The sequence below is a fragment of the Terrapene carolina genome, unplaced genomic scaffold (genome assembly GCF_002925995.2).
Source record: "Terrapene carolina triunguis isolate 2854851 unplaced genomic scaffold, T_m_triunguis-2.0 Scaffold558, whole genome shotgun sequence".
Lineage (NCBI taxonomy): Eukaryota > Metazoa > Chordata > Testudines > Emydidae > Terrapene > Terrapene triunguis.
In genome coordinates this window covers 1,210,795-1,235,976 of record NW_020664909.1, presented here as the reverse complement: position 1 = coordinate 1,235,976, position 25,182 = coordinate 1,210,795, and the positions used below count along the sequence as shown (strand labels likewise).

Here is a 25,182-nt window from a genome sequence, read left to right as displayed (position 1 = left end):
AAGCTTCACTCTTTTGAAACTCTCATCCCGTTTGTGGGTGCCTGCGCAGTTTTGAAAAGTCTGGTATAAGTGACTTGGTCAAAGATGCAGAGAAAGCCTGTCAGAGCTCAGAACAGAACCCACCTCGCCTAATCCCCAGTCCAATGCCTTAGCTGCAAGCCTGTCCTTTCTCATCAGCAAAAACAGGAAAGGCGAGACGTGGGCAAGAATCACAATGCCAAATAACTGGTGATACCGCTGCCTGCCAAGAAAAACGTCCAGATACCTGCCTGTGGGTAAACCAGACAGCCTCATTTTGGTACCGCCTTGAGAAAGGACTACTGCTAAGAATGATGCCAGCATCTGTCAATTAGTGTTATGTTCTTTCCCCAATGCTCCTATTCCTTTCTGGGACTGTACTACATATTGTACTGTCTCAGATTTCCAGACACCCTTAGGCAAGATGACACTGTCTAGTATAATGGTTAAACAGTGGTGGTCGTGTCGGTAAAGATCACTGGTTTCATTGACTATTCCCTTCATTTCTGAATAAACAACCACTTAGCTGCAGTTGTGCTAAATACTTAGGAGGAAGCATACACTGTTCTTGGCTAGACTATACCTGTGCAGGAGCAGCAGCCTCCTCACAGGAGTTTCTGTCGGCTAACACAGTCTCACGATGTTAGAGGTTGCCCTCACTGACAAATGTGGATCTGCATCTGGATTTTGAATACTCCAAAGTGCATGTGTGTGTGTCTGTGTGAGGGAGAAGAGCACCCAGGGTTTATTTTTTAGCCTCTATAAAGTCAGGGGCCATGTGCAAACCATGGACTCAGATTTCAAATCACCACAGAGCCTCTGGATTCCTTCTCTAAGCTATACTATGACTATACTATCCAACTGGCACGTTGTGCCAGTTTCTCTTGCCTAGAGTCTACTGTGTGGACTGTCATAGGATTCTGTCCAGGAGATTAAGCTTGCAGCCAGCAGTATCTGCCTCAACCCTTGTTCCAGCATCCAGACCATCTCAAAAGTTGATGATCTAATACAGTTTGGTAATACAAAAAATGAGATGTTCCATTACTAATAAACTTTGTAGAATGTAGACCAGCTAAAATGTCATATAACAACTGTTGATCAACAATGCTTACAAAGAAATAAATTCATAAAACAGTTCTGACTAAGCTATTGTTGGGGGCTGAGCTCACTCAATATAACCCAACATGTTCAGCTGTGTCTTGTCCAGTCACAGCTAAACACAGCTAAGTTTATTTAGTGGTATTGGAAAAAACCCTCAACAGAAAAAAAAAGGTATCTATTGTGCTAATAAGTGTCCAGACTATGTCTAGCAATGAGTGTGAGAGTTTGTTCTCTGCCCTCCAGACAATACACAAGTTATAGTACACATAGGATCATGATAGCTGTCAGCACGTAAGCATTAACTAATTACACTTTGGGTCAGATTCCGAACTCTGTTACACCAAAGTAACTGGACTCCTGGGGGGGTAGTGTAGGTAAATATTACTACCTTGTTCCCTTTTACCAATGGAGCAACTGAGGCAGAGAGGTGAAACTGCCAAACTTGAGACACCTTAAAGGTACTCAATTTTCAGAATGAGGGTGCTCAGCACTGGTTGAAGATCAGGCTCCTTTAAGGTATATCAAGGTGGACACACAAAATCACTAGTCACTTTTGAAAATCCTGGCCTTGATCTTGTGAGAACCTTAGCCTAATTTCTGCATGTTAGTTTAGCTAAGCTTCAGAGAAACCTCTAAATTTACCATGAACAGAACCAAATTTCCAGGCCTTTAGTGATTCACCCCTTATCTAAATGACAAAGCAAATTGCCGACCTGTGAGTCTCATTAACTTCATCTTGCTTAATAAATTACTTTTAAATGTTTAAACTTAGCTATGAGAATTACAAAGAGAGAAAAAGAATGTGCTGCATACCATCTCTACAAAACCAGAAGCTGTTCTATTATAAATAAATAGAGTTTGCTCAGTAATAGGAACATAGGAAATTCCATTCAAGAACAGACAAATGGCACATCTTGTCTGGTATCCTATGTCTGGCAATGGCCTCTACCCGATGCCTAAAATACTTGGCTTTCTTGGGCCCACAGTCTCTCCTGTTCTATCTACCATCAAGGTTACAAATCAGAGTTTCCTAACTTCCCTTATGAGTATGTTTTTCTCTGTCGCTTGCAAGAGATTGTAAGGTGGGGGCATGGACCAGAGCAGCATGTGCTCCCCCTGCATGAGGCCTGTTACAATGGCTGGCATTGAAATGGGGCAGGACCTGCCCTTACCCCACTGCCAGCATTGCTAGAGATCCCCCATCAGGGAGCACAAGGATCAGGATTATGCCTAAACGTGGGTTAAGGGGACAAAATTCCTTGAACTCTCTCCCCACCCTCCACTTGCACACTGGCAGAGAGACAAGTGTTATCTGGCCCTTAATTAGCAACCATTTTTCTGCCAAGGTCCGTACCTGTTAACAGGACTCTGGGGAATTAGTCATATATACCTGCATAGTTTGTGTGAGGAGAGTCAGTTTTAGCCCTGCCCTTGGTCCTGTGGTTTCTTCTTACACAACATTTAAGATTCTGTACCAGGAGGGCTGAGCTGAATTTAATACTTGGATGAGAGATCTGTGGGGAGAAGTCAGGGGCTGCAGGAAATGGTGTTAGCAATGCAGTAGGTGGTACAATAAATGTTATTGCATGCATCTGAATTTTAGCAATTCAGTAGGTGGTGCATGTGAAAATCTATAACGGTGCCGATTTGTGTCAAAGTATGTGGTGGAATCAGATTCCAACCAAATGTCATTAGGGAAAAGGGTGAGATAAACAAACACCTGCCACTCTGACCAAAAAGTCAGATTTTACAACCATGGTTTAATTTGGTGAAGTGTTGTCCAAGTGGCCATTGTACCCTGTAAGTTCCACCACTAAAAAGACCACAAAGTCTAGAACATAAACACATTCACTGTTACACAGATTAAATTTAGTTCCAGCTATAGAATGTTAGAACCTTCTCCACGTTGTTTTCTGCTTGAATACTATTTGTTTTGCTTGTGCAACTCTCTAATGAAAGTGACTATTCTTTAGTAGAGTGAAAACATGGGAGTCAGGACCCCTGGATTCTATTCCTAGACCTGCTGCTGACTTGATGGTAAACTTGGGTCAAATCACTTAACTTTTTATGACTCAGTGTCCCCATCTGTAAAATGAGGATGTTAATACTTGGCTCATCATGTAGGAGTGTTGTGAATTTTAATTAAGTAATATTTTTAAAGTGCTTTGAGATCTTCAGATGGAAAGGGCCGTAACATAGTATAGCTTTGATTCAGGCAAATACAGTATTGATAAGTTCTTTACTGAAAATGATATAAAAACAAACACATTTCTTTGCTTCAAATCTTGTCTTGACAAGTAACATGAACTCTGCACCCAAAAGCCAAACACACTGACTCATGTCTTTAAGTGTCATGGTAAATTTGTTCTTTTATAACATATCCTAGTTAAGCTTTGAACTTCTGTTTTTTTGGAAAAGCCATAGTGGAAAAATATTTTCATGGAGTGCACATTTCAGATCTGTCGACTGCTATTCGTTTTTTAGAAAAAATCCACTTAGGTATTAGCTTAGGTTGAGGCAATTTGTTGTCGTCTGGCCTTCATGATAAACTGAGGTGATTAATATTGTGAATAAAATATTTAAATGTTGTCTCTCAGTTTTCCAGCTCTCACTCATTCAAATCTTTCAATAGTTTGTCAGCTTGAAACTCACTGCTGTAACATGAAAGAAACCGCAGCTTTGCAGGAATGGAAAAAAATAGTGAGCCTCTGAAATATACGATAGACAGTCCAAAGAGAGAATACTTTGCATGTGAATTATAAGGCTATACATATTATAGACATATTCTGACAATATCACTGGAAATAAGCAAAGTTTACATAGTTTATGATGTTTTCATAATTCTGAATAGTGTATATATAGCCTTATACAGTTTTCCTGGTCTGTCTTTTAATATTGATATTTAATATCATGTCTGATTGCTATTAAAACATTTGAACAAGAAAACTCGTGCTAAATTTGATTTTCAATACTGCTACTGTCTCCATTACTGGATGTTGAGATTGGACAGCAGAAGTCATTCAAATATTGTCCTATTGATTTTAGGTCACTTGCATACTACAAGTTTATTTTTCAAAAGCACTGTAAACATTTCCCCGCCACCCACCCACTTAATTTTTTTCTGGTCAAAATGTCACAGCTGTGAAATATAGTGGCAGATGACCCCAAAAGCATGAAATATGACTCATTTTGCTAAATGTCAGAGGGATTTTGGCCCTATTCATCAATATAAATATTACAACAATACATTATTTAGGGATGAGCACATTAATTCTAGTTTTGGAAGCAAGTACGAGTGTCAACAACTTCCCATGAGAAGTAGACACCAGTAAGGCCTGTTTGAAATTGAAGTACATATATCAGCCTTTCACAATGATCTTCTGCCCCAAAATGGTTTCCCACATCTCCTCTCCTACCAAATACTACCAGTTACATCATTAACTAACTAGCTGCAAATTCAGCCTTCTTGCTGTAATTGGGACAAACAGCTAGAACCTTTTGTCGTATACTGTTACAAAACTCAGGAAAACTGTAGTTCTCACTTTGATACCCTCTCAGGGTTTCATGTTTCTGCAGATACAGCTGAGTGATGCATGGAGTTAAAAAATCCCATTGGTGTAAAGAATTACCGGTAATCATTTTTAGGCAAGACAAAGTGGGTGGAATCGCAGAGGGTCAGGGATCCAGACAAAAGAAAAGAGAGACAGACAAGTATCAGAGAAAGGTTGGTCACCGGTAATGGGATATTATTAATGTATTTAAATAGGCTGCCTCGGCCTAAAATTTGGTAATAAACTAATGAAAATCTAACACTGGGAAAGAACAGAGCTGGCACTTAATGCTTTGAGGCTATTTAAAGCCTTGTGTTTAGGCAAACTCTTATTTTTTCAGGGGGTTAATAATATTTCCTTTATTAACTTAACATTTTTTCTGTCTTAAAAATCATCATTTTGAACCACTAGGAGAATGACTAGTCCAAAGTCTGAACTGTTTGTGTTATCTTTCTGTTGTTAATAGTTCTTAAATTACACTTCACTTTCCAATCAGAGCCTGCTGCAACAATCTCTTTTGATGCAAGTCCATTGTACAGTACCTTGGATTGCATCTGAATTAAAATGCACAATATGTTGTATGGGCAGTAAAAAATAAGATATCTTGACTCTCAAACTAGATTGAATCAAGAGTTTTAAGAATAATCAAAGCCATATTTTTCTAGCAAGCAGAACCAATAAACATATACCTACTTTTTAATTTAAAAAAAAATAAACTGCAGTCTCTCGCCCAAGGAACACTAAAATACTAGCTTTGTGTTGGATCAGTGTAGAGCAAAGAATCAAATTATACATAACAGAGATAGGTGTATTAAAAACTAATTGTATAAAATTCCCACTAGAGCATGTTAAGTCTTTAACTTAGCAGTACTGGAACTTTATATATCCTTCCTGATGCACTTTACAGACCTTGCATGCCTTTGTATAGGTGGTATGATTAAGGGAACAGGACTTTATTGATTATTTTTCTGTTAGTAAAACAAACATGATTTTATATACAAACACAATCATGGGGGTATATACACACACTTTCAATAAAGTCATACGCTAAATATCTTGGGCCAAATTCTATTCTCAATAACACCAGCGGATAGGCCCTGTTCCTGCAAAAATTCATGCATGTGAGTGAAAGGAACTACTCACATGTGTAAAGTCAGTCCAGTGGGACTACTCATATGTGTAAAGTTACCAGTGTATGTAAGTTTTTACAGGATCAGGGCCTAAAATTAAAGTGACTCCATAAGCTACTCTGGGTTTGGACTAGTATCACTGAGAGCTGAACAGGGATCTTTGTATTTATTCCCCCCCACACACACACACTTTAACTTAAAGTTTCTTCATCAGTGGGTTAGAAAATTCTAAAATGTGTTTTCTTTCTGTTTTGACGTTGGGCCAGCAGCAGTGCAAGTAGGGCAGTACGGTACGGCATACCAGAAAGAGGAGGAGCAGAAGGTGGGGCCGCTCGGTGGCCCCACGCCCGCAGCTCCTCCAACGCAACTGTACCGCCCCCAGACCTTCCACGCAAGGTCTCCTCCGGTCTGTACGGCAACCAGCCCCCCTGGAGGATAGGGCTGGGAGCAGTAAGGGGCACCAGAGGAGCTGCAGGTGTGGAGCCATCCGGTGGCCCCATGCCGGCAGCTCCTCCAGCGTGGCTGCTGTACTGCCCCCAGCCCTGTCCTGTGGCAGGGCTGCTGTACAGACGGAGGAGACCCTGCGTGGAAGGGCTGGGGCGGTCCAGCAGCCGCACTGGGAGGAGGACAGACAGAGCCTCCCCTCCCCAGGTAAGGGGGGGTGAATCATGGGGAAGGGACGGGGAGAGCATGGGGGCCCCGGGCTGGGTGGGGAGGAGTCATGTGGAGGGTCACGGGAGGAGGTCACATGCCCCATGGGGGGCAGCGTACCAGTAAGAAATTGATTCCACTTGCATCACTGTGGGCCAGTCTCCTATTAATATAAGTGGAAGTTATCTGAATTGCACCAAAGGCAGAATATACTTAAGGTCAACAGTAATGATACTTGATATTTTTAGTAAGTTTTGTGTGTTCAAAATTCTGTACAGACAAAAACTAACCACAACACCCCTATGAGACTGGGGGGGAGAGGGTGACTAAGCATTATCCCTGTTTTACAATGGGAAATTGAGAAAGAAAGGTGAAGTGACTTGTCCAAGGCCAAATTCTTCCCTCGTTACCAGAAGTGTAACTCCACTGAATTTAATGGAGTTGCCCCCAGGTAAGTGAGGGAAGAATTTGACTACCTGTGCTTGAAATCAAATGTTTTTAATTGTCTTCAAAAATACCATATGGGCGCCACTGAAATGAGTGATTTCCGCATGCTGTGTTTTATTTTCCATGTTTCTTCGGTACTCCAATAATGTCAGAAAACACAGGAACTGAGAGAGAGGTCATGAGATTCATTGAAAAGAGGGTAAAGTGGTTTCTAACAAAAATATTTATCATCACAGCAAACTATTTTGATTAAATGAGAGCTTGCAGTGGTGGTGTCTGGTGATGTGCTGCCTAAAATGATGATGATAATAAAAGCCTGGATCCTTATTTGTTTCAAAACACCCACTTGCATTTTTCTTAATAGAACTATCAGTTTGTGACAATGCCAGATTCACGGAAACTCCTCCAGGAATACACTCTGAAGAATGACTTTTTGATCTTGTTGTGTCCATTTAGCCAGCACATGGACTGAGAATCTCATTGTTGGCTTTCTAACATTGGATTTATAGAATGTTATAATTAACAACAGGTGACTGGCAACATTACATGCACAGCAAGCAACGTGAAAAGATTGGCAGCTCAAGAGCCACCTGTGAATCATCAAAATCTTTCCTCGGATAAACTCGGTAGTGATTCTGGTAGGTTTTCATGGTTATTTTATCCTTTTTTCCTCTCTCTCTCATATTACAGGGCAGGCATTATCCCTCTGTTGAAGTTCAGTGGGGCTTGTTTTTGCAAGATGGCCTGAGATAACCTCCCTGTTCTCCCATTTACCCATCTGTAAAATGAGAAGAATAGTACTCTCTTTCCTATCTCATAGGGACACTTTGATGATTGATTAATTAATTAGGGTTAGATTGTGGCTAACCCTTGCTCAGGTGTGCAGGGGGGTTGGAAATGATCAAGGGGCTTTGCTCCCTCTTTCCTCCTCATGAACACCCCATACCAGCACTAGTCATAATTGCAGGACGTGTGCTCAGGGAAATATAGGGACAGCTCTCTCCGGGTGTCCCTAGGGACTTGCATCACCCCAAAGGGATGGAGAGGAAGCGCAGTCATGAATCTTTTTGACCTGTGCCTTTGGAGCAATACGGGGGAGTGAGCTGCAAATGCCCTCCAAGGACAGTGCATCCAATCCACCCCCTGCTCCAGAAGAAGCCAGGTGAGGGGATTACGCTCTACATTGCCCCTTAGCTAGGGTTGCATCTTAAAGGCAGAACACTAGTTCCTGTAGCTTCATTTTCAACGGGCCTGCGTATTTGCAGCACCTCCCTCCCGGGAGATTTGTGGATGTTCAACTCCTCTGGAAAAAAAAAGCAGGCCATTCTTTGTACCACACTTTGGAGAAGTCAGGCACAAAAGGGCTGTCGTGGAAAGAAAGACAGAAGGAGAGAGAAAAACTGCATCCATGCATTATATAAAATAAGATAAGCAGATACATTTTGCTTCAGAGAGCTCTAATTTCATCTCAGGAATTCCATTTCTGGAGGCTTCACGTTATTGGTTTATGTTGGCACAAGAACACCAAAATGGAATGATAGTTGCATAACATGATTATTTAGGGCTCAGTCCTGCAAACAGTGACAGGCACAATGTCTATTACTGTGGGACTGTTATGGTCATTAACATTAAATTTTGCAGCAAATGTTTGGAGGATTGGGCCCTTCACCTCTTTAAGAATTGCTTCATGCTGTGTTTATTCACTAACTAGTGAGTTATAAATTAAAATGGCATTTGAAAGCACTGCAGCCACTGTACCTAACAATATAACGGTCCTAGCAATATACTTTACTCCATGCACTTTTTAAGGTTAGCCCATCACAGTGGAAAAGAAAGAACATTTAACAAAGTATTTTCATAATTAAGTAATTCTTGCCCCACATTGTTGTTTTTAACCATGATTTAACATAAGAATAGCTATGCTGGGTCAGACCAATGGTCCCTCTAACCCACTATCCTGTCTCCGACAGATACTTCAGAGGGAATGAACGGACAGGGCAATTACCCTCTTGTCTAGTTCCAGCTTCTGGCAGTCAGAGGTTTAGGGACAAACTGGTTGTATCTCTGACCATCTTGGCTAATAGCCATCCTCCACAAATTTATCTAATTCTTTTTTGAACCCAGTTATACATTTGGCCTTCACAAGAAATACTTTTGGCCTTTACAACAGATTTGAAAGGCTGAAACTGTACTCTGTTTCCTTAACGAATTTTCTTTTTTATTCACCATCATAGAGACACAGTTTATTAACAAAGGGATGCTGGTGAGTAGTGGGCAGCTGTCAATATGACTTTTGGATCATAGCCTCTCTATCTATTCACTGCCCCCACTACTATAGTAGCTGATCAACTCAGAAACATTAATATAATTATTCTCACAATGTCTCTGTGAGGTATGAAAAAGCTATTGTCCTCACTTTACAGAGGGGTAACTGAAGCACAGAGAGACTAAGTGGCTTGCCTAAGACCATAGATATGGAATTTGTGGCAGAGTCGGGATTTGAGCCCAAGTCTCCTGAGTCCCAGCCCAGTGTTTTAATCACTAGACCATTCCTTCCCTCTGTCAAGGCCTTTGAGTTTAAAAAACAAAAACAAAAAAACAAAATCAGCCCAGGCATATTTAAAAAGGCATTTGCATACCTAAGCCACCGTTCCAGCAATCACCTAAACTGGTGCTTTTTTGGCAGCTTATACAAAGGGAAATAAAATGTCCCAAAACACACCAGAAATTCAGTGTAACTGTTTTTAGTTATCCATATATTTTCACAATTCTTCACCTTTAGCTCTGGGCCTACCATTTGGTTGTGTATATGGGCTGCTTCTCCCTGACAGAGAACTAGATTTCATTTTGCCAAAAGAAGAAACAGAAAGTAGCTCAAATTCTGGGCCTATAAATTTTGAGAAGCATTAGCTAATGACTAGCTCTGAATGAGGCCTATTCTTTCTCCCAAACACTTTGGGCCTGATGAAGAACTGTTGCCTGGCTATCAGTCTTGAAGCTGAATTACCAAAATTATAAATGGGTAACCCAGCACTGTGGAAGGAGGGGAAGTGAAAAACATGAGTCAGCAAAAAAAAAAAAAAAAATCAAAGTGAATAAGATTGTATTAGCATATACCCAAATAGTGGTGGTTTTCCTTTTTTCTTTAACTATCTGGCTAAAAGTAACAAATGTGTCAGTCTAGGAAAAAAATGAAATAGCCATGTGGAACTATATGTCTGTGTTTCTAATTTCCAAGAGTTCAGAAAGTTATTAGATGTCATACTGAATGCCTTCAACTGCTGCATTTATAGAGTAGTCTTGATTGTTCTGTTTCATAATTTTTTTTTAATACATTTAGATAAATGGTTACATTTCCTTGCTGAAATGCAAATAGCAGTAAATACTTAGAATACCTCTAAAGAAGACAGATTAATTGGCTAGTGGGGGGGAACTAAATAGGGACATAAAATAGAGTTCTTAAAACTGAAACCGAAGTATATCTGAGATTTTAAAGATATACTCCACTCTCTGCCAGTACTGATCCGTAAAAGAATCCTACAAAAAGTGGAAACTAGGTCAAATTATGAAGAGTGAATATAAACAAACAACACATGAATGTAGGGACAAAATTAGAAACCCCAAAATACAAAATGAGATTACAATACTTAGGGACATAAAGGGTAACAAAAAACCATTCAACAAATAAGAAGAAAGAAGACGACCAAGGACAAGTAGGCCCATTACTCAATGAGGTGGGGAAGACAATAACAGAAAATGTGGAAATGGCAGAAGTGCTAAATGACTTTTTAGTTTCAGTTTTCACCACAAAGGTTAGTAGCAATCAAACATCTAATATAATGAACACTGGTGAAAATTAGGTAGGATCTGAGGCTAAAATAGGGAAAGAACAAGTTAAAAATTACTTGAACAAGTTAGAGGTCAAGTTGGCAGGGTCTGATGAAACACACAATGCACAGTCAACCTGTGGAACTCCTTGCCAGAGGATGTTGTAAAGGCCAAGACTAAAACAAGGTTCAAAAAAGAACTAGATAAATTCATGGAGGATAGGTCCATCAATGGCTGTTAGCCAGGATGGGCAGGGTTTTGCCAGAAGCTGGGAATGGGCGACAGGGGAATGGATCATTTGATGATTACCTGTTCCGTTCTTTCCCTCTGAAGCACCTGGCATTGGCCACTGTTGGAAGACAGGATATTGGGCTAGATCAGTGGTTCTCAAACTTTTGTACTGGTGACCCCTTTCACATAGCAAGCATCTGAGTGCGACCCCCCTTATAAATTAAAAACACATTTTTATATATTTAAACACCCTTATAGATGCTGAAGGCAAAGCGGGGTTTGGGCTGGAGGCTGACAGCTCGCGACCCCCCCCCCCACGTAATAACCTCGTGACCCTCTGAGGGGTCCCAACCCCCAGTTTGAGAACCCCTGGGCTAGATGGACCTTTGGTCTGAGCCAGTATGGCTTTTCTTATGTTCTTATCAAATACATCCTAGAATACTCAAGGAGCTAACTGCAAAGATATCTGAGCCATTAGGGATTATCCTTGAAAACTCATGGAAAATGGGAGAGATTCCAGAGGACTGGAAGAGGGCAAATATTGTGCCAATCTGTAAAAAGAACAACCTGGGGAATTACAGACCAATCATTTTAACTTCAGTATCTGGAAAGATAATGGAGCAAATCATCAAGCAAGCAATCTGAAAACACCTAGCAGATAATAGGGTAATAAGTAGCAGTCAACAAGGATTTGTCAAGAATAAATCATGTAAAACCAACCTAATAGCTTTCTTTGCTAGGGCAACAAATCTTGTGGATAGGAGAGAGGCCGTAGATGTAGCATATCTTGACTTTAGTAAGGCTTTTGATACTGTCTCGTATGACTAGGGAAATATAGCCTAGATAGAGCTACTATAAGGTGAGTGCATAACTTCCCAGAGACTAATCATCAGTGGTTCACAACCTGTAATGGCAAATTGAGTGGGGTGCCACAGGGATCAGTCCTGGGTCCAGTTCTGTTCAATATCTTCATAAATAATTTAGATAATGGCGGATGATACCAAGCTGGGAGGGGTTGCAAGTCCTTTGGAGGACAGGATTAAAATTCAAAATTATCTGGACAAACTGGAGAAATGGTCTGACATAAACAGGATGAAATTCAATAAGGTCAAATGCAAAGTACTCCATTTAGGAGGGAACAATCAGTTGCACACATACAAAATGGGAAATGACTGCCTAGGAAGGAGTACCATGGAAAGGGATCTGGGGGTCATAGTGGATCTCAAGCTAAATATGAGTCAACAGTGCACCACTGTTGCAAAAAAAACAAACAACCAACCGAACATCATTCTGGGATGTATTAGCAGGAATGTTGTAAGCAAGACACAAGTAGTAATTCTCCCACTTTACTCCATGCTGATACAGCCTCAGCTGGAGTATTGTGTCCAGTTCTGGGCACCACATTTCAGGAAAGATGTGGACAAATTGAAGAGAGTGCAGAGGAGAGCAACAAAAATGATTAAAGGTCTAGATTGAAAAAAATGAGTTTGCTTATTCTAAAGAGAAGAGAAGACTGAGGGGGACACAATAACAGTTTTCAAGTACATAAAAGGTTGTTACAAGGAGGAGGATGAAAAACAGCCCCTCTGAGGATAGGACAAGAAGCAATGGGCTTAAATAGCAGCAAGGACGGTTTAGGCTGGACATGAAGAAAAACTTCCTAATTGTCAGGGTATATTAGGGCCTGATCCAAAACACATTGGAGTCAATGGGCTCTTTTCACTGACTTCAGTGGGCTTTGATTCAGGCCCTTAATGGAAAATAGCCCACCAGTAGAAAAAATGATATAGCCACAATTTTCAATTGGTAATTTAAGACACCTCAAAGGGGCCAGATTTTCAGAAAGTGCTAAGCACCCTCCCTCTGAAAATCATGCCCATATCAGGTGTCCCACGTTGGGCACCCAAAACTGAAGCGCCCAACTTTTGAAAATCTTGGTCAATACCTTTTTTGATTTCCATGGCTGTTCACTAGAGACTCGGTACCCTAGGATGTAACCCATCTGCCTTCTATTTTAAAGTGGTGAGTCAAAATCCTGTTGAGGAGGTATTTTTATACCTTTGGTGCACCAATACTATTGTAGATTATTTCTGATCATTTTTATAAAAGAAAGAAAAAGCTGATCAAAAATATTTCACATATAAAGTAATAAAGGAAAATCACAGACAGATTAAGAATGCTTCAACCATCTAAGTATGGAAGAGCTGTCATTATGGCTATTTGTATTAAAAAGGGTTAAGTTAAAGCAAATTAAAACTGATTTGTCAACCCACAATCCCCCCGCTCAGAATCCCTATGTGTGGGCTTACGAATATCGAGAAGGAAAGATGAGTTAGCCCTAATTTTGTCTTTTTAATTAACACACGTGTTTAGATGGCTGTCCGTGTTCTAGAAAGGGCTGAGGGCTGCGTGTGTTTGGGGTTATTGTGTGTGCAGATTGTGTTTTGTGGGTTGTGTTGTGCTGGCAGAATTGTGTGGATTTGTGCAGGTGGCAAGTGAGGGGATGTGCTACAATGAGGGGCTGTTTGTGTTTGGGGTTATCATGCATGATGGTGTGTTGTATAGGTGATTGTGCTGATTTGCATTTGGGGGGGGTTGTGCTAGGAGATGTTTTCTGGTTTGTGTGGATGGCAGCTGGATGCATGGGTGTGGCATTTGGGGCCAAGTAATTCACCATCTGTGCAGTCTCCCTTATACAAGCAATGACATTGTTGCATGCAAATTAGCTGTAGAATATGGGTGCTGATTAGTTGAGTGATCACTGATATCACAATGGTCTAGGACTCTTGGCATGTCATAGGTAGATGCCTTACTGAAGCCGTACACCATATGGGTGTTATTCATAAAGTAAAAATGGCTGATAACTTTAGAACTGGATGGTAACAAACTGCAAAACCCAGTGATGATTCAACTTGGTGATATTCTGATAAAAAAGAGCTCCCATTCATGTTTGTAGCTACTTCCATCACGTCACACTGGCTGTACAGACATAATATACTTCAGTGTGACACAGAATGACATTCCTAGAATCTAGATATAGATAAAACAACATATAATCTTGCAAAAAAACTCAATTAAAATTGTTAAAATACAATGCATAGTTGTATAGAAATATCATATTAAACCCATCTTCCAGCATACTTGGTTTAAATGAATGTGAGATACGAAAGATATAGGCTCTTTTGTACATGTGAAATTCCTTTGCTTCATATGTCAGTTACACATCTCCAGAAAATGGAACAACTGAATTCACACTAGCAAGCCTGAGCATTTTTTCCTTCAACAAAAATATATGTTATGCTTCTGTTCCGTTATTAAATGAAGGAAAAGTACAAAGCTCACCAAAGATGCTGTGATGGACTGCCACTGAACATGTTATGCACGTCCATGATGTTCTGTCCTGAACCAAATTTGGTGTGTTACAGGGTAGGATGCCTGTGAGGGACAGGAGTCTGTTGTTGACATCCAATCATTGTGTTTTGGGTCTTCCAGGGGATCTTTTCCATCCTGCTTTCATTGAGTCAAAGTCAAAGATGATTCTTGCAGGGAAGTTTGTAGGCATTCAGAGCAAATGACCTTACCACCTTAGAGAGCATTGGCCAACTGTTTGAGAGAGCAGAACCTCTTTAGTTAAAAGAAAGATCTCTTCATTTGAATTGGATTGATTTGAATGGGAACCATTCAACTGTTTTGATCATTTGGAGGTGCTTATATATATATATATATATATTATATATATACACATATACACACACACACCTCTACCCCGATATAACGTTGTCCTTGGGAGCCAAAAAATCTTACCGTGTTATAGGTGAAACCGAGTTATATCGAACTTGCTTTGATCTGCCGGAGTGTGCAGCCTCGCGCCCCCCCCCCCCCGGGCCCCGCTTTACCCCCTTATATCCGAATTCGTGTTATATCGGGTCACATTATATCGGGGTAGAGGTGTATAGATACACCTTTCATTAAACCACAGTCATGGTAGCTCATGTTCAAAAGTATAAGGAAACTACTTAAGATTATGCTGACTCTCAGGAAACATCTTTAGAGGGGTGTGAGAGAGAAGTCCAGTAATATATTTAGATTTGATCCTCTTCTCATTAAATTTTATGGAAGTTTTGCCATTTACTTTAGTGGGAGCAGAATCAGTTCCCTTTATGGTAGGTCTCAGATTTCATAATCAGCTTGGTTGCTGCAGTGCTTCCAAGTCAACCAAGGAATTTTATTAGAGTAAAGGCTTCAGTTTTATTCTTTTAAAATGCCCCACTGTTGTCTTGATATCTTCCCCCTTTGTAGAATAATCATCTGGTTTCCCATACATTCCGGTAACACTTCAGAATGAGAAACAAAATAAAAGCAAATTTTCTATGTCTGAAAAGTATCTAAGCCTTAATGTTGTAATTTCTTCTTCTTTTTCATCTCAGATGCTTTTCTCCATCACAAGACTTCAGGGATTGCTTTGAAATCATCTAATCCAGTGTTTCTCAACCTTTTTGATTCCAGGGACCGGCTTGCTGCCTTCCTAAACTGTGTCAGGGAGATCTCAGGGACCAGTGCCAGTACATGTTCAGGCGTTGAAAAACACTGCTCTAATCCACCTATAGGTCTTTTTTTTTGACAAATTAGAGATGCCATTTGTACTGTTGTAGCAGATTGTGTCAACATTTTCATTAGAAAATTCACTTTTCAGAAGTTTATAATTCCGTACACAAACACAAATCACTTCTATTTTACTTCAGTTTCAAAGGGCAAGCATCACAACGACCCTCCTTTGTGTTGGAGATGGTTTATGGGACACCCAGCAGCTTGGTCATTATTAGGATCTTTCTGTCTCTTGTAAAAGTTTTATTACGATTCCTTTCAGAAAACCAATAAAACTATCCTATCCATAGGACCAGTAAATAGCCAATGACAGTTCATTCTAATGAGGCAATGCTTGTAACTGGATTCCTTCAGAATGTTGTTTGGGTTGGAGTTTCTCTGAAACTTATCTGAACTGGAATTCTTGGGTGTGATTCTTCACTTTTTTGCACCTTGTGTTGTCATTAAATGACAACACAAAGCAGTGGAGAATCACACCTTCTGGCTCCACTAGATTTATACAGTTTGAGTTTAGCTCTGAAGAAAATCAATTGCTTTTCTAATTCACCTTGTGACAGTCCACGCCCCTAGGGTCAGGGCCGCGTGGCCTATCCGTCACAGTCTATGAAGCAGCCCTTCAGTGCAGGGCAGCATGGCCTAGCTACCAGAGTCTACAGCACCGCCCTTGGGTGCAGGGCAGCGCGGCCTAGTCGCCAGAGTCTACAACGCTGCCCTTTGGAGTAGGGCAGTGTGGCCTAATGGCCAGAGTCTACAAAGTGTTGGGGCGCCCCTTACAAGGTGGGGCAACCCCTGTAGAGGGGTCTGGGTCCACCCGATTCCACCGGGCCCTGACCCAGGGCTCTAACAGTGGCATAGCGGCTTGCCACTGACTCAACTGGGGGGTCCTACTGAAACATGCTGAGTTTCCCCGGTAGGGTACCACTCCGTCACCCTCCCTGGGTCACTTCCTACCAGAGTCTGTGTTGGGGTTTCCCATGAGATGTCGGGTCCTCTGTGTTCGGCAGGGCCAGTCATCTCCAGGGTTTCCTCCAGTCGCCGGGATGCAGGCAGGCCACGGACGGCTTCGATTCCTAGTGCAGTTAGAGGCTGTGGCTGGCCCTCTGCAGGAGCTTCCCAGGCAGGTCCTTCCCCTGTGGCTTCCAGCCCAGAATGAGCTGGTCTCCCTCCCTTTATACTACTAGAGCACTTGGAGCATGCCCAGTCTTGCCAGGGAGATGGGACTTCCGCTGTCAATACCATGGGCTTAACCCTGTCTGGGCTAGTGCGGGGTAAGCAGACCCCATCACACACCTCTTAAATACAACACCACTAAAGCCTGAAAATCTCTGTCTCTGGGAATGCATCTGCAGTACAGTCTTTCAGGGGCTGCTGATTCATCGCAAGACTCTTGCCATACCAGCTCACTCGAGTTCAGGACACAATGTTTTGCCTGCACTATGAGGCCAGCTTTCTCCCTTTTCTTTCTAATCTATACTATACATCACACTATTGCCAACCCCAAGCATTTAAAAATAATGAGTCAGACTCACAAAAAATCATAATATTGGAATCATGAGATTTTTTTAAAATACCACATTTTGGATTCTTGTTATTTGTCTTCTGGTGTTTGATCCTTTAAGGTTCACATTCTCAAGTTTTTATCCACAGCCATGGGGCTAGAAACTTACTTTTATTTTAAAATGAAAGCCAAGATTCTCAAATAATCACATGAATCCAGGAGCTGGGGCCTTAAAAAACCCACCTAATATTGTGCAAGTAGGAAACCTTGGCATCATTATATCTTCTTATCATTTTCAAATTTGTTTCCATACTGTGTACGTCACAACAACTGATGAAGAAAGCAACAAATGTCGTTAGCAGTACAGAGGTAGACCAAATCATGAGGCTCAGATATGGATCCAAAGTTCAACGGAGTTCAGCCCAATACAGAGAGATATGCATGAGACAAGAGATTCTATTTTTAAAGTCTGATAGGGTTCACATCCAATATCTCATTTCTAATTACAACAGAATATAGTCCTGCCAGTGCAGCCCTCTTCAACAGCACATAATCTTCCATTCACAGTGGGTGAAATTTACCTTATTTCAAAGGGCTCATCTCTGGCCAGTTAAGGAGCAGTGATTAGCAGCTGCAATCTGCCAAAAGTGATTCCAATTAGATTTTACAGTGCTCAGTGCCTTGCAGGGTCAAATGCTCTTATTACAGAGAACCATCGTGATCCAAACTTCACAAATGTGGTTGAAGAAAATCACTATCAGCCTTCAAAGACTTAAAAAAAATTTTGTGGAAATCAAATCATACCTGTTCTAACATTTGTCTGAGATTAATATCACATGTAACGTAATATGTAATTTTACTAAAGCTTTCACAGCTTGGGAAAACAGCCTAGGGAAGCAACTTGTTTCCTTACTAGAGAAGGTCACAATTTGGCAAGCCTTGGGAGTGCTTGATTAAAGAAAAAAATTCAAAGGAAAAAATTAGCCTTTTTTTAAATACCAACAAAATCCCTAACCAATTATATCTTGGAAATTTGTCTAGAAGAAGCTGCTAGAGGAGTCTGGCTGTTCATAGATGTTAAAGATGGAAATGAATTACATCATCCAGTCCATTTCCCTACCAATGCAGCATTATTCCCTGCAGTTCATTTTCTAGTGCTTAGTTTTTTAAGTCCCCAAAGAGGGAACGTTCAAGCAGTTCCTTTGGAAGAGTATTCCACAGCCCGAATCCTCACTGTCCACAGCCCGAATCCTCCATCTTGTCACCCCTTCTCTTCCCAGCTATTCAACCTAAAGTTTCCCCTTTCTTAATTTCATCCCAGTAACACCCTGCAAATAGTACACTGAAGAATTCCTCTCCCTTCTTAGGGCTGATACCCTTCCAATATCTGTAGACTTACATCCTCCCTTGAGGGGGACATGTTGATGTTCCTAGGAATGGGATATTTCCAGTATTAGGCAAATTCCACACTGTGGAAATGTATAAAGAAGGAATATGGGAATTGGTAGGCCAACTCTCCCACCTAAGTTCTCTCTAACAGCTTTCACTTGTTCCCTGCTCTTTAAATAACAGTTGGAAGATCAAAAATATTGCCCTCCTGCCCATGGTCATCAGGGTAATCCTTTAATATGTGCCTCCAACTAGGGTGACCAGATGTCCCGATAAAATTGTCCCGATATCCGCCGGCAGCGCTTTTATTTTTTTTTTTTTTTTTTGCCCCCCCCGCCGGGACCGGCTTTTTTTTTTTTTTTTTTTTGCTCCTCCCCACCCCCCATGTGTCCCGATTTTTTCTTTCCCTCATCTGGTCACCCTAATTCCAACAGAGATTGCATTAAACTCCTTGACTCCTTCAGAGCAAAAGACTCCCCTGCAAGAGTTATCCTAATGGATCGACAGCACTGATACATCACTTGTTTTTTGACCCTTCAGATAAGAAGTTCTTGGAGAGGGGAATAGAGAGATAAGAGAAGGATAGAGAGGTGTGGTAACTAGTATATGTCCCTGGCCAAATGGTCATTGAATACACGAGAGTATAGGTGCTGGAACTAGGGGTGCTGGGAATGCTGCCACATCCTCCTGGCTTGAAGTGGGTTTACAGTTTGGTTCAGTGGCTCTCAGCACCCCCACTATACAAATTGTTCTAGGCAGCACCCCTGCACCAGAGAGAATCTGGGCTGGATGAATATGCACGGAACTGAGAGTCATGTAGAAATATGAGGATTCTGCTATAATAGACAAACGCATAAGAGCTGCAATAATCTATTCAGCTTTAATCCAAAATGGCTCTATTATTGACAGCTGCATTGAGTTACAGTCTTTCTTCCCAATCAGCAATGGATCCTATGCCATGCATGTACACTGTTTTCAGTAGCTGCAGCATTAGACACTTGTGTGAATGTAAGAGGGAGCTACCGGTATATCATTGGATATCATTGTTAATCCCACAATAACCTTAAGTGATAGTGAAATCGAAGCTAGATTTGTCGTTGATTCTAGAGTCAATGCAGGATCTGAGTTTAAGCACAGTGAACGCATTTTCTTGTTAATCAAGCCATTTCAGAAGGAGTTGTATGTTTTTAACCAGCACATTAGGAGCCAGCTGTCTTGGTAGGTACTCTGTGCTATATGACATTTAGAATAATTATTAAACTGGGAGTTTAATTTAACCTTAACAACCCATTGTAGTATGTAATATTTAAGAACACTGTCTTAGAGGAACAAGAACAACAAATGTTAAATATCTTTTTGTACTTCATATTTGAGCAGGTGGACAGATTAGTTGTGGATTTTGCAAAATAGTTCTCAGCATGAAAGATTAGCTTTCCATTACCTAATTCCAAAGACTGGCCAGATATAAAACAAAAGTCATGAAAGAATTTGGTTGTATTTCAGTCTCTCTGTTTGAAGGGATGGAAATATTCTTGGATGTGTATTTTGTTTTCTGACACACTTATACTGATTACAAATGGAAGGGCTGGGGTGTTACTTCCCCAACATCTTCAATCCCAACTTGTTTTAGTACTGAATCAATTTGGTAGCAAAGGAACTTTTCTTTTTGTCTATAGAATTGTTCTTGAAAGTATCCAGCAAAATGTTACAGAAAAAGCTCTGCCTCTCCAATAAAGGGCCTGTGTAATTCCAGAAAGATTGTAAACATTACGGTTTGTAGACTAAGTACTCTACGTTGCTTTTTGCTTTACAACTAAAACAGTTCAGCAAGGAGTAAAATATACTGGTAGATTGTTTCAACTAAAATCTAAGGGACAGATTCTACCACTCTGAATAGTACCTTAACTTTGTGAGTAATTGCATTCACTTCAGTAAGACTACTTGAGGGGTGAAGGACTCAGTGGGAGTAAGGGTGACTAAATCAAGCCACATTAATTACAAGATGAGATCTTTACACACACTTTTGTTAAGGAACTTTAAGAGAATCTGAAAAAGAATGGCAGAAAGACTATCTATAATACTGAATTGCTTACAGGCAGATTGCTATGGTTAAGAGAGAGAATAGGGGTTTGCATGACTTTTATCTAATTTGAGAATTTCCAAAGTGCTGCAGAATTTGACTCTCAGCCACAACCACCATAAGATAGCATTCTTCTAAGATTTTCTATTTACATCTCTCCTACTTTTGCCTTGTTCTCAGAAGAGACTTCTCACAGTGAGAAGCAAGATGTTTGTTCTCAAATACAGAAAACTGGATGATCATCAATTGGCAGCCAATTTTCATGTTAAATTTTTTTTTCCAAAAAAGATTAGGGTTGTGACGTGCACAGAAAAGTATAACATTGTGATTTGCGAGAAAAAACATTCAAAATCTCTGGCAGCATGAAATTCTGAGCATTCACAAATAAGGTAATGATCCATGGCCAGACAAATACACACATCACAGTGCTCCCTGCTCCCACTGAAGTCACTGGCAGAATTTCCATTTACTTCCTTCACAGCAGGATTAGGCCATATGTATACAGTACAGACAGCACTGGGACTACAACTAAAAAACAAAAACACAAGCCTCTACCCTACTTCTCTTCTGCATAAAGTTAGAGGATGCACATGTTTCTGGGATTAATTAATTAAAAGACAGAGAACTGATTAGCACTTAATAGGCCTTGTCCATCCTATCCAACAGGTGGGATGAAACAAATAGACAACAGTCTGTGGCAATAGAATGTACTTAGGCTTCTTTAGGTAATGATAGGTTTCCGCTGCAGAGTTAACTCAAGTTATCACTAGAGTTTGCCCTCTTGAGTTAACCTAACTCAAGTGAGGCTCACACAGTGAAATCACACTCGAGCTGCTGTGTCCACATTGGAGCTGCACTCACTCGTGTGTGGCACTAAGACTTCTGGGGTCACGTACCATTGTTCTTTGCACTGCAGCAAGCTGAGCCGCTCTACTTACTAATTCTTTCCCAGTGAACTGTGGGAGAACTTGTCTGTCCTTTCTGGCCCCTTGGGTGGAATTGTGGGAAGGCACTGGAGGAGCAGCAGCACGCAGGTGGAGTTAGCCACCTTCCACACTATAGAGTGGTTGTGTTAGCTGCTGACGAGTGTTGCTAGCTTGAGCTGTAGTAGTCTATACCCCTTGACGGGCCAGCCAGCTCAAATACAAAAGCACCACTTCACTCAAGTTAAGGTTTGTGTGAGTGCATGGGACCTGAATTCGGGGCAACACACAAATTATAACTTGAGTTAACTTTGCAATGAAGACAAGCCCTAAGATACAGCAAAGTCTTTTACATCAATGCTGCATTTCCTCCCCGATGTTTTGCCATAAAAGTACTAAGATTAAAGGGAAAAGTTTTGTACTGAATAAGTAAATAAATAACAATCACAGCTATTGTAAAAAAGTAAAGAACGCCATCTTTACTAGGACTCTATTATGCTATTAGTCCATTACCTGCCTGTATTATTTTTAATTATTATAGAGCACTAAGGGATGTACAATTAATGAGAAAACTTTTGGAAGCAAAACTGTGGAAATCACTTTTGGTTCAGATAATCATCTGAATATTCAGCTTATCCCACATCTACAATCGTGAGCTGGAGAAGGAGATCTCTTATGAGACTTCCAATGTTTACGTTTCCAGTCCCAGCCAGAAATACAGTAAGAACTTCTTTCTCCCAAGTTCCAGTCCCATCCACTTACTCGGGGCTTGTCTACACTTGCAGTGCTGCAGCAGCACCGTTGCACCTGTAGTAATTAGTGAGGATGCTACCTACACTAACAGGAGAGCTTCTCGATTGGTGTAGGTACTGCACCTCCCTGAGAAGCGATAGCTATGTCGACAGGAGAAGCCCTCCTGTACACATAGCACTGTCTGCACTGAATGTTAGGTCAGTCTAACTGCATTGTTCAGGGGAGTGGATTTTCTATGCACTGGAAAAAAAGTTTGGTTTGAGTTTGGTTACATTAATGGATGTTTGGAAGAGAGAGAAAGGAATATTGTTTTATCTGAATCAGTTGGCTATAAATAATCCAGATTTTTATAGACATTCAAAATGGAAAAGGTCTGTTTAATCATCCAGTTCATCCCCTGAAGGCCAATGCAGGACTGTTCCCTATAGCACATTTCCTAGTTTTTTCTCCAGTTTACTTTTTAAAAAGGCCCAAGTGATTGTGCTTCCACCACTTACTTAGGCAGTCTATTCTGGTGCATTGCACTGTCAAGGAAGTTTTTCCCTGCTGTTCAGCCCAAATTTCTATGAATGAACACATCAGGTGTCTTGTGTATATTTTGAAACTGCTTCCAACTGACTGTAGCTCATTGGAGTGTTTTAAGTCAATGTCACCAAGAGGAGAGGATTAAATAGTGTGAATGTCACAACAAACTATGATTTGTTTTTTAAATTTTTTCCCTTTAGTTTAAAATAACTTCTTTTTAATGTAATTATATTGTTCCTGGAGAGACTCACAGTAGAGTCAGATTACAGGGTGTTTTGTTCCCTTTCCAGCCAGTGAGAGAATCTGTATTCATCAGCCAAAATGCTTACAAAACAAGAACCCTCTAATTTAATTATGAATAACTTCAAGAACCACATGGTTATATATTCCAGGGTGTGCAAACCACCTTCTTTAATAAACCTTGGGGGTTCTATATTAAACAGAACAACTGAAAAACTCTGTGGCTCAGCCATTGTTAGTACATCCCTGCCAACAGAAGCTGGGCTGATATAAAACATTTCCCACTAGGTTTCATCAAGATTTTTTACAATTTATATCTCAACTGCTGCCTCTGCTGATCAGAATCTGCACCCTGGAAGCTAGCAGGAAGGTGCTCCTGACTGACAGCGTGGTGATAAGCAAAGGCAGGAAAGTTGCTGAAATGATTATTGCTTACACTGTCTGTAGCATCACCAGATCAGATCCAGAGTGGTTCAGGCATCACTGTCAGCTTTCTCAAATCAATGCACACAGGATTTTGAGGAAATAGCCATTTCCTAGCTCTAAATACACAGAAACACTTGAACTGAAACAGCAGCACCATTCCCGGCAGTGAGGAAGAAGGTAAATTTAGATTGTGGAGAGCTTGGCAAAGACTCTTTATGAAATACATCTTCAACAACCATGGAAGGTTAACAACACATGAGCTGCTAATGATATCTGCCCCCCCCCCACTCCTCTGTTGAGCTAAACATTGAGCACTGTCCACTATTTTAGAATCATCATAAAAAATGCACAAAGCAGTGAACAAATACTCTGTGCTCTGCTTCTGCCCCTCTCCCCACCATGCTTTCCACTTAACGTGGATGGCATTACTGCACACCAGACATTACATTTCCCAAAAGAAATAAGGGGACAAGAGGTAGATTGTGGCATTCCTGACCATGGGGAAGGAAGTTTAGAGTTTGTGGCTGCTTTCATTGATCTATTGAGTCAGTGGCAGAGTGAAGGGAAGTCTGATGGTCTGAGCACAGGACTGGAAGCCAGGTTCTCTTGGTTCAACATCCTGGCTTTGACGCTACATACACCTCTGTACATAGGTGTGGGAACTAGGGGTTCTGAGGATGCTGCCGCACCCCCTGGCTTGAAGTGATTTCCATTGTATACAGGGTTTACAGTTTGGTTCGATGGCTCTCAGCAACTCCACCATACAAATTGTTCCAGCACCTCTGCCTCTGTAGCATGAAGCAAGTCACTTAAGCTTTCTTTCTTAGTTTTCCCAGCTAAAAAATGGGGATCAATCCTGTTTTCCTACCTGATAACACTGTGTCTTGTCTATCTAGGTCAGGGGTTCCCAAACTTGGTTCGCGGCTTGTTCAGGGTAAGCCCTGCAGGAAGTGGTGGCCTGGCCCGCGCCACTTCCCGCAGCTCCCATTAGCCGGCAATGGCGAACCGCAGCCATTGGGCGCTGTGAGCGGCCGTACCTCCGGACGCTCAGGTAAACAAAGCGTCTCGCGGCCTACCAGGGGCTTAATCTGAACAAGCCGCGAACCAAGTTTGAGACCCCCTGATCTAGGTTGTTATACTTAACACCGTGGTGCCTGAGTTCTTCCCAAAAAATGAACTAACTCAAGACGGAATTCCACCAAGTGGACTAGATTTCTTCCTCTTCCCTTGGAGACGATACGAATATTTTAAGAGAGGCTGATCTTTCAAAGAGCTTACATAATAAATAAAGTATATTAATAATAATAACTACTACACCTCTACCCCGATATAACGTGACCCGATATAACACGAATTCAGATATAACACGGTAAAGCAGTGCTCCAGGGGGGCGGGGCTGTGCACTCCGGCCGATCAAAGCAAGTTCGATATAATGCGGTTTCACCTATAACACAGTAAGATTTTTTGGCTCCTGAGGACAGCGTTATGTCGGGGTAGAGGTGTATTATTATTAGTTATGTATATAGACCATGAGTCCTGAACTCCAGGCCCCCTCTCGCACACAGTCGCACACTAAACTCTTCCACATGCTACGGGGGAGGGGGGGGGTGCAACAAAGGGACATAGGCATCGCAATGCTGAGCGTCACAGTGGCTAACTTTTAGGTGCCTACAAAATCACAGGGACACACCGCGGTCCACAAAGACTGAATTAGGCATCTAGGCTCCCTATCCAATGAATGGAGAGAGTGGGCAGGTGCCTTAGCCGCTGAACTACAGAGTCATTC

At 41.2% G+C, this 25,182-nt stretch overlaps 1 protein-coding gene across 4 annotated transcripts in view; it reads left to right on the top strand.

The window, feature by feature from the left end:
- The window catches only part of COL8A1 (collagen type VIII alpha 1 chain), a 112,204-nt gene that overhangs the window by 12,931 nt on the left and 74,091 nt on the right, over positions 1-25,182 (top strand). Inside the window, exon 2 of one of the 4 annotated variants that reach the window (XM_024203582.2) lies at positions 7,428-7,536. The exons of the other annotated variants lie outside the window; for them this stretch is intronic. The gene's annotated coding sequence lies outside the window, so the exon portion shown is untranslated. The remainder of the gene's footprint in view (positions 1-7,427; positions 7,537-25,182) is intronic. 4 annotated transcript variants of the gene reach the window in all.